This window comes from Dendrobium catenatum, unplaced genomic scaffold, assembly GCF_001605985.2.
Source record: "Dendrobium catenatum unplaced genomic scaffold, ASM160598v2 fragScaff_scaffold_781, whole genome shotgun sequence".
NCBI classification, from domain to species: Eukaryota; Viridiplantae; Streptophyta; class Magnoliopsida; order Asparagales; family Orchidaceae; genus Dendrobium; species Dendrobium catenatum.
Window position 1 is genome coordinate 65138 of NW_021319243.1, and position 9967 is coordinate 75104.

Genomic DNA, 9967 nt, shown 5'->3' on the forward strand with positions numbered 1-9967 from the left:
CTACTCTATGCTTCAAATCATAATATTTTCTCTATCTATCCTATTCTACTCTCAATTTATCATTTATCAATTTAATCTTTTCAGTGACATCATCTACTAATTTGAGATCAATCAATCTCCTTTCAACCCATTTTTATCTAAAATAAAGGTATCCTACACCTCTTATTATAAAATACCTCATATAGTACCTTATCAATACTCGATTGAAAGATGTTGCGATACACAAATTCAATCAAAAGGCATATAGTCCTCCTAGTCGATCATATGAAATTAAATTCATACAATCTTAATAAATCTTCAAGCACTTGAACAATCCTCTCAGACCGATCATCTATCCATGGGTAAAAAGTTGTACTAAAATTCAAATTATTCGTCATCTCCTCTTGGATACATTTCCATAATCTGAAAATTAATATGCCATAAAATAATTAATAACTTTTAGAATCCCATGCAGTTTGATAGTCTTGCGCACATATACATGTAAAAACATCGCAAGTGGATTTATTTGCCCCTTAAAGAAGAAAATATGCATACTTCATGAGCCAATCAACCACAACACATACTCCATCATGCCCTGATCTCCTCCCATTTCTATGTAGGAATATGCAAATGTTGTGATAAATCACTAGGCCTCTAATTTTCTTTTTTTAGTTACAAAATAGCTCTACAAAATCCCTTTATTTTCCTTCTTCCAAATTCTATGAACCCCCTTAGAAGGCTTAATTAATAGATATCAAAGTTTTATTCCACAAGTCTATGGTATTTTTAAAAAAATAGCTTAACAAATTGCTTCAATCAAAATAATATTTAAAATATTCTAAATATTTTTGTGCAAATTTTAGATAACATGAGCTATTTCTGTGATTTTTTAAATCCAAAATAGTACTTCTTGATGTGACGGAAAATTTTATAAATTTGTAAATCTTAGAATCGATCTCCTTTGTCGGTTATAATTATGGGTGCGAATGAGTCGAGTCGAGCTCGAGACACCTTTAGCTTGAGTTTCAGTTGGATCAATTAGTTGTGTTCGAGCTCAAGTTTGAAATTAATTCTATGAATTTGAGTTCGCTCATGAACTGAATAATTTATTACGAAAGAAAATAAAATTTATTCAAAAAATTATTAAAATAAAATGTAAATAAGATGAGAAATTAAAAGAAAAATAACAAGAATCACTTCATATAAAAGGTGATATATCCTTTTTATATATATTTAACCTTTTTTTATCTAAATTATTGAATATTAATATATTTTAAACAAGTCAACTTGAGAGCTAATGAGTCGAATCATATTAGCTCATTGATCTTGGCTCTTGAGCCATTTATTAAGTTGAGTCTGGGTTTGCTTATACCCCTAATTCCAACTATCTTCATGCAACATCAACTAGCTAGGGGTATCAAAATGGGTCTACATGTCTGGTTCGAGTCTCATCCAAATTCAATAAATTTGAACCTGACCCAGTAACAACCTCAATGACCTGAACCGAACCAGATAGGTCATTTTGATTTTTTTAAAAAATAACTTTTTTCACAATAAATTTTATATTAACTAATAAAAATAAGGCAATCATGCCAGAAAATAAAAAAAAAATTAAGAAAAAAAATTTTAATGTGTTATTTAGTGTTGAAATTAGGATGGTGGGTCAACTCGAACCTGATCCATTTAAATTTTATACCTAATCCCAACTCATTTATTAAATGGGTAAATATGAATAAAAAAATTTTTAGATCAGAATCGAACCAATTTGATGGATATGATCATTTTTTAATACCCCTAGGGTCCTAACTAGGAGTGTCAATATTTGACACGACGCGAAAACCCGACCCGAAAAATCCAGGTTGGACCCGACCTGATTTCAAAATGGGTCGGGTTCGGGTTCCCGTATTCGACCCATTTGAAAAAATGGGTCGGGTTCGGGTTCCCGTATTCGACCCATTTGAAAAAAATGGTTTGGTTCGGGTTGTCGGGTCAACCAGAATAACCGTTTAATTTACAAAATTTGGATTCCAGCCCGCTGACCCCGCCCGCGCTGCCCGGCGCTCGCTGCCCCGAATTTGATTTTATATATCTTATAATTTACTTTATTCTCATTTGAATTCATTCTGTGGGGCCCAATTAAAACAGTGTCATCATCAGATTCTGTAATGCTTCGAAGAAGCTGCTCCCGTGGAACTCCTTATTTATTTTTAATAAAATTTAAAAAAAAATGATATAATAATATTAAATTATGAGATACATCAATAAATAACTTGGTCAATCAATCCGATCTGAATTCAAAAAATAAAAATTTAGGTTTACTTATTTGATAAATGGGTTGAATTCGGGTTATAAACTTTATATCATTTATTAAATATCTCTGGTTCGGGTGGACTCTTCAACCTGATTTTGACACGAAAGTAACCCGTTTAATATTGATATATCATCCAAAAATAATCTAGATCAAGCATGAATCTCGAGGCAAAAAAAAAAAAAAGAAGTTGGAAGCTTCTAAAATTAAAATTGGGATCATCTTAACTCCGATTTCAACAAACATATAATCAAACTGAACATCTCGGAAATATGAACCCAATGACACCAAAATCGATTCAATCCAAGTTCAAATGGGTCCAAATCAAAGGCCCGAAGTGATGTTGGAAGTTTTGAACTACAATATGGATTACTAAACGGTTTCCAAACGTGACATGCTTATAATCGAATCTAGCGGCTCGACGATACGAATCCAACGAGTCCAAGATCACAGAATTCCGACGTCACTAAGACATTCAAATATCCATCAAATGATCCACAATCAAGGGATTCAACATCGGTCGTCCATCCAAGCCACTCATATGTCCTTGATATCTCACTTATTTACGGGTCATGCCACTCTAGATAATCTATAAATAGACCCCCTCATCCCTCTTGAAAGGGAGGCTCCAAACAAGAGAGCTAGAGAGAGACCGGAGATCGCTCTTGCCTCCTCGCTCCTCCTTGACCACCGCCTGACATTGAAATTTCAGCCGGACCACCACTTGAGGGCTTGAGCTCCACCGGGCCACCACATGATGCCTTAGTTCCGTCGGACCACTGCATGATGTCGTTGCTCCACCGAACCACCACTTGAGGCTCTCATCTTTACCGTGCAACTACCTGAGGGCTTGAGCTCCGCCGAACCACCGCATGATGCCCAAGTTCCGCCAGACCACCACTTGAGGGCCTAAGCTCCATCGGACCACCACCCAACATCTGAGCTATGTCGGACCACTACCTAATACCCGAACTTCTGCTGGACCACCACTTGAGGCCTGAACTTCATCCAGACCACCACCTGATGCCCATACTTTTGCCGGACCACAACCTAAGGCCTGAACTTCTGTTGGACCATCACCTGAGGCCTGAACTTCTGCGAGGCCACCACATGATGGCAAGAGTTCTACCAAAGTACCGCCTTACTACAACGGCTTTTTGATCCTGATTTTCGGTCAACTATGGTCTTTTGGATCCTTGTCTCCTACCGACTATTATCCTTCCGACTGCCATTGCCTACTACGATCCTTTCGACCTATATCATCAAATAACGATCTTTCTGACCTCAGTCTCCTGCATATTACGGTCCTTCCGGCCTACATCGCCAAACAATGGTTTTTCTAACCCTGGTCTCCTGCCTATTATGATCTTTTCGATCTTTATCCTATCAACTATGATCATACCGATCAAATAAATATGTCTATGTTGATTATTGTAACTCCTACCATGTAATGTACTCTATAAGATGTACATCAAACTAAGGTCTTCCCCAAAAGAAGGGCTTCATTTGTAATCAACTGCAAATACTAGTGGATTCATTCGTATTGGGCTAGACACCGTGGGTTTTCCCCATTTTAAGGGGTTTTCCACATAAAAATCCTAGTGTCTCATATGAATGCAACACCCTCTCTCTTTCATCTGTTTGTGTGTTGGATCTTCGTACAAAGCTGAGACGTTAAATTTTATATTTATCTACCATCGCGAATACTCTAGGACGTAACAAATATATTTTTAAATTCTTTTTATTTGTTTACATAATCTTCTTATTTTTTATCAATTAATCTATAGTAAAGAAGTTATACATTTTTAAATCAAAATAGGTTATCAGTTCAGATTCAAGTCATTCGAGTTGCTAGAGATTGGGTTTTGATCCATATTTTTGACCTGTTAATTAAATGGGTTGTATTTTGATCGATTGAATTTGGGATAGATCAATTTCGTGTTTGAGTTGACTTTGATTAAATATGTAATTAAATAAAGATTTAAAGGAAATCAACTTTAGGTTGTTATTTCATTGAACATTACTTAGAAAAAAAAACTCCTTTGTTGTCATAAAAATACATGCATTAAAATTATATGAACAACCAAAGACCCTTCTAGCCCAAAGACCATCATTTTCTTTTAATAAAAAAATTACTACATTCCAAAAGCAAATGTATTTTAATTACTCTATACTTCTAAAAAGCACATATTTTATAAATTTGTAATAAAAAAGCCTATAGTATGACATAAAGCTCAAGCCCACTTAGAATTTGTAGTAATTTCGCCCAACTTAGAACTTTGTTTGCGATAGTTTTTATACTGTTTTCTACGGTTGTTTTTTAGCAAACCAATTTCTTGAAAACAACGAAAAGATAATAGTCAAAATATGTCTCAAAATGAAGAGTTAGGGTTCATTTTAGGACAGCTTTAGATCATTATATTTTTCCTTCTTTCAAAATTTTTTTGTACGAAAAAATAGCTTTACAAAATAGTAAGAAAGTCATCTCAAACAATGTCTTAGACTTCATTTGAGACAGCCTTAGGGTTTTCATCATCACCCCTTTCCGAAAAAAAAAAAAAAGTCACCAATAAAAATGATTGAATCGAAAATGAATGCAGCCATTATAATATGATTCAAAGTCAGCATCTGTTAGCCTCAAAGGAGCAAAGTTAAAGATACAATCCCCAGCTAGCTGCAAAACAAACCATAGTCGGAAGAATAGATCATCCACCCTATAGAAAACTTTGAGAAATAAAATCCAAATTCATAGCAATAAACATTAATAAAAATGGATAAACACTCCTTAACAATATATAATCCAATGGAAATAAATTCAACTAAGGGTTAGTTCTCTGCATGAAGAGTTATTCTGTGCGGACGTCGAGCGCTGTCAGGAGACCAATTAGAATGTGCCACGTCATTCATTCGCTCGGTACTATTTGATACCGCTCGGTACCATGACTCAATATCATTGACATGATTGCACCTGATTCACTTACAGACCTAGAGTTGCGTATGGTCTACGCACAGAATAATTTCTGTAGTTGTAGAGATCATTCAAAAAGGAAGGCAAAGCAGACTGATGGAAAAAAAAAGCAAAGTTATGGGGCCATCTCTCCTAAATTCAATTTTCTCAATAATGACAAAATCATTAAAAGAAACTCCTCTAAAAATACAATTGTTCCACTCTTGCCAAATATAATAATGCAATTCCAAAAGAAAATTTTGTTAGATAAAAATATTTAAAAAATTTAAGAGATGAATGTTATTATTGTATTTTTTTTTTCTTTTCGAGCACAATTTTTTTTTTAATATGTTGAAAACTCAAATGAATCATTACTCTAACAACATTGCTAAGCCCACCTTAAGAAGAAATCACATAGTTAATTTTTAAAATAATTTTCAGTCTAGCAAATCGTTTAAATAGAGAGAAAGCGAAATATCAGAATGCAAAGCAATTGCTGAAATAATTCTGAATCAACAATCCAATATTTGATTCTTTGATAAAAATCGATATTTCCTTTTGACAAATTTATGATTTTTATACCTTTAGCAGAACAACTGAAGAACAGATGTCCCAGATTTTTGACTCTCCGGCGAGCTCGACTCACCGACGACCTCCGCCTGCAAATCACAGGCAGCGGCTTCATTCGTTTCCAATGTGAAACTCAGCTTAGCCCTCGGCTCGTACACATTGTTTCCAACATCTTCCATAGAAATGGGAAGCCAATCTGATATCATGCAAGAATAACAGCAGCTTATCGGCCTAGGAAAAATCGCTGGCATAACCTGTAAAACAGAAGGCACCGATCCCTCCTCCATTTTTGGCTTCTTCTCTATGACAGCCTCATCGCTCTCCCTTGCCCGCTTCCTGGACTCCCCTTCGCCGGAGCTCAACCCCAGAGAAAGCTCTAGCCTGACATCCACACCATCATCTTCCACCACCGGTGGCGATTCCATCGACGTCGGGGCCGGCGCACTCCTCTCTAATAGTCCCATCAAATCCAACTCCATTCTGTCGATCGCTCTCCCTACCAAATCAAAAACCAGTTTTTTTTCTCTGATACTTAAACGATGGACGGAAAAAATCTTCTTTTATGTGGCGCCACCTCTCCTCAGAACCGTCAAGACGTGGTAGGATTATATTAATATTAAGCTGCATATTTATAAATAGCACCCATGATCTCCCGCGTACAGCTCATTGGTAGAGGCCAAGAAATTCTTCCCGCTCATATTCGAATCACCTAACATTTCCAAAAAAAAAAAAAAACACCAATGCTAACAAATAGCATCCAAGCATTTGGCCTTTTTATTTGAGTACGAGAGTGATTTTCGTAAAAGCTTTGGCTATTAATTAACAAATTGTTATGTGCGGATATCGGATGGTTTGGAGACCAATCAGAACGTGCCACGTCACTCAAGACATAACGGTACAGAGCAATAAAAGGAAGAATTATTAAGTGCAAACATTGAACGTCGTCTAGAGCCCAATGAAAATGAGCCACATCACCCCCTACTCGATACCGCGGCTCGGTACTGATCGGTACCGAGCTCGGGTATGCTCGGTACTGAATGATGTGGCAACTCCTGATTTGCCTCTGCATAATTAGCTGTGTTCGGTGTTCGCACAGGATAATCTCTCACAAAAAAAGTGATATGACACTTTGGTTGGTTTATGGTTGGTTTATGGACGTCTGCACATAATAATATTTCAAATTAAGAGGTCTTAGTTTCGAAAGTTTATATATTTGATGAGTGTATTAATTTATCTTAATTGACTCAAAAGTCACAACAAAAATTTATGGCCAACGTGTCATATTAGCGTTTTCGTTGAGGGTTTTATTATGTTTTCGAAAATTTTAATAAAAGATTATTTGTTAACTTAATTAATAAATAATGAATGGTTACATTTTCTTTTTGTAAATCAGATTTATCTCTACATTGACGAGGATATGCTGTCCACTTGGACATGTCGCTACACATGCATGTGATGATGCATATATATATATATTTTTATTTTTTTATTTTTTATTGATGAATTTTTGGAGTTAATGCTATTAAATTGTTTTTTTTTTACTGAAATGAAATTTTATTTCAATTTAAAATATTTTGTATTTTTTTTTAAATTAGTTTAACATTTTCGGTAGGATATAATTTAGTAAAACTTGTTAGCGTACCTTAAATAATATTCTTATTATTTAGTAAAAAATGATTAGACTTTTTTTTTTTGGGGGAAAAATAAGGGCATAGCCCAATTTCCATTAAAAAGTAAAACAACTAGTTATTTGTTAGATAGAAAAACAAAAAAAAGGTAAAAAATGTGGAAAAAATCAGCATGAAGGAGCTAGTGCTCACCAAAAGGTGAAAAAGTTACGCATGTCAAAAAGAGAAAAGGGATACAAAAACAACGATTAGGAGGATAAATATAAATAACCAATGGAAAGGAGTAGGCTCAGAAAAATATGAATTGCAGCCTCAGAACTAGAGATCCCCCGGTTGCCAGAATTGCTATCTAATAAAGAATTAGTTGCATAGAATCCCCATCCAGGGGGAGAAAATGCAATCCATTCATCATCGCCCCCATCTAAAAATAAAATAAACAGATAGAATAAATTCTTGTGTCAAACGGGCAACAAAACATAGCAAAATATGTCCTTCAGAGCAGTAAGTAATAGAACCAAAGATTGCCTCGCATAGCCCAAATACTCGAGACCAAAGTGACTACAATAAAGCTCTAAAATTCTCCCCTTTTTCCACCTGGACAAGTTGGTAGCAACAACCTTCAGTAACCTGGATATTGGTAAGGCTTTTAAAATATTTTGCAACTTTACTTTCGTTTCTCTCTCTATAGTGTATACAATATCCCATAACGCTACTAACAAATAAAAAGCCAATCTGCCAGAAAACCGAATTGCCCCCACCAGAAAAAAATTCCACAATCTGACTAAGATTAGACTGCATGAGAAAATTTTTTTGAGAGAAGGAAGTAGTTCTGAAATGATATCGAACATTAAATCACACTCAAAAAGAGATGTGAAACACTCTCAAGTTTAGTGTGGCAAAAACTACAAGAGTCAACTTCAATTCTCCTTTTTAATAGAGCATAGGTTGTTTTTAAACCCCCAGCAAAGCAAAGCCAACCAAAAATAGAGTATCTTAAAGCATAGTACTTATGCCAAGCATAATTAAACAAAAAAATCTCCCTTTCATTTTTATAGAAATCCTAAATAAAAGAGCCAAAGTTATCCACATTACCAGTTGCCCAAAATAAATAATTTCCACTGCCATCTCTAATAATAGGTATAGGAAAATTCACATTTTGCATATCCATGAAGCAGCTAGCAGGGAGGGTCCACCCATTAGAATAATAAAGCACAGAACGAGGAGCGTTTTCATGAAAAGATTTTAGGAGGGATTGATGATGTTGATTCTCATGAATACAAAGATCATTGCACCAATGACCCCATCTTAGAATAATAGGGGATTTCGCTGAGATTTTGAAAACCAAGTTGGATTTGGCTTTAAAGGTTGTGGCATAGATGTTTTTCCATATGGAAGAAGACATCGGAGGAGGACTCTTCCAAGGAGAGCAGTATTTGAAAAAAAAAAACCAAGTCGAAAGAGAAGAAGACCAATTATATATTCTTTAAATTAGAGAACAATCGAAGGCATAACGATGAGCCTGAAAAGTGGGTAAACCCAAACCCCCTTTGCTTTTGGGTTTGAAAGTGTTAGCCCAATATACTAAGTGAAGCTTTCTAGCAATAATATCACAAAAGTAAAGAAACTTCACATATAATTTGGCAATATATTTACAACGGGATTTAGGTATGATAGCACCATGAATCCAATAAGCAATAGTGTTTAATATGGTGACACAAAGAAATTGGAGCCTTCATGCAAAAGATAGAGATTTTTCTTTCCAACCTAAAAGCTTAGATATTATATCAAAAAGAGGGGAGAAGTCAAATATGAAGGTTCTCTTGATTGAGATGGGTATACCCAAGTATATAAATTTTATACATCATTTGAGGATTTGAAGAGTGTCACAAATATCATTACCATGAGGGGTGTTTGCTTGAATAATAATGGAGCTTTTATCAGGATTGAATTTCAAACTAGACGAGTTGTCAAATGTGCCAAGGATATCTTTCAGCACACTGCTGTTAGTTAGAGAGGCTTTGCCAAAAACAAGAACATCATCGACATAGAGGAGATAATATAGATGAAAACCATTGATGTCCATAACTTGAAAAGTATTGCCCTCCTCAAGATAATCAAATAAATAAGAAAATATGTCCATGAAAAAAAAAGATAGGGGCATAGAGGGCAGCCCTCTTGCAAGCTAGCCGAGGAGGGGATAAAGCCTTCTAAACCACCATCCAGAAAAAAAGAGAAGTGCACATTGCTAATACAAGCCTGCACACACTTGATAAACATAGGAGTTATACTCTTTTGATCCATCCTTTGCAATAGAAATTCTCTAGAAAGAGAGTCAAAAGCCTTTTTGATATCTAGCTTGGCACACGTGTAAGAGGCATTAGTGTATTTCTTGAAATAACCCAATATTTCAGAAGTCAAAATGACATTATCGGTGGAAATACATTTGTTGATGAAGCCAACCTGAGTTGGATTGATGATTAGAGGCATGATAAGCTTGAGTCTAGAGGCCAGGACTTTGGAGATAATCTTATATAG